Source organism: Lethenteron reissneri, chromosome 2 (assembly GCF_015708825.2).
Source record: "Lethenteron reissneri isolate LAM-NWPU_2019-01 chromosome 2, ASM1570882v1, whole genome shotgun sequence".
In the NCBI taxonomy this organism is placed as follows: Eukaryota; Metazoa; Chordata; class Hyperoartia; order Petromyzontiformes; family Petromyzontidae; genus Lethenteron; species Lethenteron reissneri.
Window position 1 is genome coordinate 2,758,597 of NC_083780.1, and position 4,496 is coordinate 2,763,092.

The following is a 4,496-nucleotide window of genomic DNA, read 5'->3' on the forward strand; positions in this document are numbered from 1 at the left end:
AATAAATGAACTTGAACTTGAACTTGAACTTTCATCCATACCTTCTCATTATAATCATCATCCTCTCATCATTCCCGAAATTTTGGCCCGGTCATTCATTCCCCCCCTCCTCCCCTTCCTACTTGGCGCTCCTAATCCTCTATTCCATGCCATCTTTGTCTTTTTCAGGGACTTCAGTCTGGGCATCTGGTCCCCCACTTTCATCCCATTCCCTTCCTTCCTGTCTGCTGCCCTTTTGAATATGGATTCCACTGCTGCTTCCTGTGTTTGTGTCAGAAGGTAATTACATATTTGCGCAAAAACAAAACAAAGGGCGAACTTTCATACTGCTGTGAATCTCCCAACCGACTAATGCTCGAACAGCTCCAGATGCCTGGCGTCCGAGGAGAACACATCCAGGTACAAGATCCGACCGAACGCTGTTCGGAACGGCCGATTGATGGACGCGTAGAGGATCGGGTTGATGGTGGAGCTGATGTAGCCAATCCAGGACATGACCTCGTAGACAGCAGACGTGTTCTTGTAGAAAGGAAACACCATCACCATCATGTCATAAGGTAGCCACGAAAGCATGAAGCAGGCAATGATGCTGCCCAGGGTCTTGGCGGCGTTGTGCTCTCGTTCCATTGTTGATTTCCACCGCCTGGCCAATTCATCGCCATCACTACCTCCAGAACTACCACCGTTGGCCACCTCGACCGTCTGCGCATGTATGGGCATGCCAGCTGTGACCCTCCGTGCTTGCCTCCTGGCCACGCGGTATATCTTGGCGTAGATCAGCAGGATGATGAACATTGAGATGAAATAGGGGCAAATGCCGTAGGCGAAGTGCAGCCCCACGTCTACAGGTGAACATGCAGCTGTCGGGACAGCCCCCTCGCTCGATCGTCCCCCGAGACAGCGTGGGGCTCAGGCTGAGCAGTGTCGGGGTGGTTAAGATCGCAGCGCCGATCCAGCAGAGCACCAGCATCACGGCCACGGTGCGGTTCGTGACCCGCGTCCGGTAGCGCAGTGGGTCACAGATGGCCACATAACGGTCGTAGGCGATGCAGCCCAGGTGGATGCTGGAGGAGGTGGTGAGCGTGTAGTCGAGGAAGTAGTGCAGGTGGCAGAAGAAGGAGGCATAGAACCAACACTCGTAGACGGCGTGTATCATGCTGAAGGGCATGATGAGCAAGCCGATGAGGAGGTCAGACACAGCGAGCGACAGCGCCAGGATGTTCGCGTACGTCTGCAGCTGCCTGAAGAAGCCGATGGCTACGATGATGAGGAGGTTGCTGAGGATGGTGGCTATGATGAAGAAGATGATGATGGCCAGCGCGAGGATGCGGTCCTCCTCGGACAGACTGGGCCCGGTACAGTTGTAGTACTCGTAGTGCAGGGAGCATGGTGAGCCCGTTGTGGAGTTGTCCATCGTCCAGCGAGCTGGAGTGGGAACACGGCGTTGGGCTGTGTGAGACTGTGTGGTACATATGGCAGAAGATCAATGCATGCTTGGTCGGTATGCCTTGTGTAAGTTGTGTTGATTCATGCTCGTGTTATCTGTCGCAATGCATGGGGAGGTAGAGGATGCTGATATTCAGTGTACAAGTGGGTAATCAGAAACTCACATCCTGAGAATAGTTTTTTACTCTTTTATCTGGCAACAAAACAGGTGTTAAGTTGTTAAAACACCAAACTGAAACCTTTTACAAGGAATCATGTCTACATTAACCACAATACTTGTGGTCAAAATCCTAATAAAAAAACATTCTGATAATATATGCATTGTCTTTTAAACTGATTTGTCCACACCAGAGACAGCTTTCTTTTGAGCCTCGTCTCAAACGGTGTTAGACCAGAAGACGCCAAAAGGCGTACAGCACAAAGACAATGCAGTATCAGAGTAATGAGAGCTCGGGGTGAGCATCTTCATCATGAGACCTCTTTTGCCAGTACCATATTATCAGAGTATGTTTTTATTTGCATACAGCAGAGGTGTAGAGAATTTCAACAGGACCTAAATCTCTGCTTTATTGATCTTGTCAAGGCCTATGATACCATTGGGTTATTCTTCGTGATTACAGAGTGCCAGACCGTCTGGTCAGAGTTAAAAGGACCTTCATAATGGTGGGCAGGCTGGGTAAAATTGTTTGGTCAGATATCAGAGCCATCTTCTGTTTATCTCGGGATGCAACAGGGATGTCCTCCGGCCCCTACACTATTTAGGGATATTTGACCACGTAGTTCGAGAAGCTTTCCATTGATGTACCGTTGGAATTTACATATAGTATAGATACAATGGTAGACTGATCGATGCCTGGTGTCGTCAAGGTCAAACATATTATATATGCGGATATTCTAGTAATTGCTGCCCACTCTGAAAAGGAGTTGGAGATGCTACTGCTGAACCAGGAGCGTGCTGCTCAGAGATGGCGCCTTAATATCAGCCCCAAAAAAATATAGCACCTGCCTTCGGTATTGTATGTTATTAAATGCTCCCCTCCCTCAAATCCCCATCAGTAATGGGGCAGTTGTGGAGAGGGTGGAAAAGTTCCTATACGTGGACAGTATGCTTATGACCAGCTCTGGTTTGGCAGTTGAGGTCTCATTCCGAATCAGCTGAGTGGCAACCTTTCATAAGCTGTGTAATGCTGTGTGGGAAGCTTCCTGGACTGTCACTCCATACAAAGCTCGAGATCTTCTCAGCCACAGTCATACCCTCCATTCCATATGCTTGCTAGAAGTGGAGCTATCTAAATTAACATCTGCGCCCGTTTTAAACATTTAGGCTCACTGTCAGAGCCAGTGGGGGGGGGGGGGTGGCACGTGCTCCCCCCAATGATCCGATCGAAATCCCTAATTTCGATCGGATCGTTGTGGGTTATTAGTAATAAATCGGCATTTTGCGACCCCCACTGCCACTGTGTAGCATATTATTACGTGCCAGGGACTCTATGAGATGATCAGACAATAGTCTGAGTCCATAATTGACAATAAGTAATGGCAAAGCAGTTATAAGTGACTCACAGAATTGTGAGCAGTTGTGTATACAGTACACGGCTTCCCTGTAGGCATACCTTCAGCGAGCGCGATGCCGATCACACACGGTTCGAATTAGACCCTCGATCGATGGCTGTGCCATCACCGCACACGCGTTGAATAATAAGCAAGGGACATGTCCTTACTTACTAACAACTCCTATCATTTTTCATTGCTGGAGGGGTTGCCCCCCTACCTGAAAATAATGGCTCCGCCATTGTTTAGGCTCATCATAATTACGGGTTTAACCTTACTGGATTGTTGGAGGAGCTCCAAATCCTTGAAAGATCTAGACGCAGTCCCATCAGTGAGCTCCTCTGGCAAGCGAGGTTCCATTAGCTGAATCGTGTAGCCCGCATGGCTGGATAGATGGGTGTAAACGGGCGTGGCATGGGCTAGACAAGGGATGAACTTACATGATACAGAAGGCTGTAGAGCTAATTGGACTTGCCGATGAATGGTACCAGCAATGTCAAGATCAGCCTCTGGAGAAGGTTCATGAAAGATGCTGCTGGGAAATTGGAGGCAGTCTCCCTCCAGGATCGACACTGACAACGAGTGGAGCGCCAAGTTGTAAAATGGAGAAAATAGGCACAGTCGGAGGCTCAGGTTGTCCATCTGCCAGTCATCTCAGTCAACCCATGGCACCTCGATCTGTTCCGTGACCTCCTGCCAGCGGGCCTTCGACACTTCACGTGGCCTCTAAGCGCACCTAGCATGGCACAAGCGCTATGGTGACATCACCACCACTTAGTGGTGAATGGCAGTTATTCATAAATTTTTGGGGAGTGGTAGTGCACTACAAACCCGACGACCCAAGTTCGATTCCCGCTGACAGCCACCAACACCAGTGACGATTATCTGAACCATATTTAGGCCTCCCTTAGGTCGTCTCAACCTAAAATGAGTACCTGGTGTGATGTTTAACGATCGCCACTTCGGAGACAAAGTCTGCTGGACTTGGTGCTAGCCACCCACCCCCTCGTGTGCCGTTCCAGACTTCATAGGTGCTCGCTAACAGCACTTGCCCCAACAGTCTGTTCCGGCTTTGTCAACAGGTATTCCTCAACACAGCCTGTCCCGGTGGTTTACAAATTTAAGTATGAATTTGTGTGTAAAATGCATATATTTTACATATTCAAATCTGCCGTGTCAGCTGTCGGGATGCCTTTAAACTCAACTGGGAGTATTACATTTGATGCAGTGGCATGAAGCGCCCCATTCACTGTCCCCTAGGGACGATTGTATACAGTATCTGCCTTGCAAGGTGCTCCCTTACAGTACCGTTCTCGATGTTGCAGTATGAGATCCACTGCAATGATAACTCTATGTACTATACTAGCTGTACTACCCGGCTTCGCCCGGGACTTGTATCCACCACGGCCGGCCGCCTTTGTCTCCCCAGTGGCGATGTTAATACGCCACGCCAGTTACTCGTTTTGCGGCTGAGTCCCTCCCTCACCACTCTCCCTCCC

General features: G+C 49.4%; 1 pseudogene; it reads right to left on the reverse strand.

Moving 5' to 3' along the window:
• Positions 1 to 348: 348 nt before the first annotated feature.
• On the reverse strand, positions 349 to 1,414 carry LOC133342554 (5-hydroxytryptamine receptor 1A-like; annotated as a pseudogene).
• Positions 1,415 to 4,496: the final 3,082 nt, after the last annotated feature.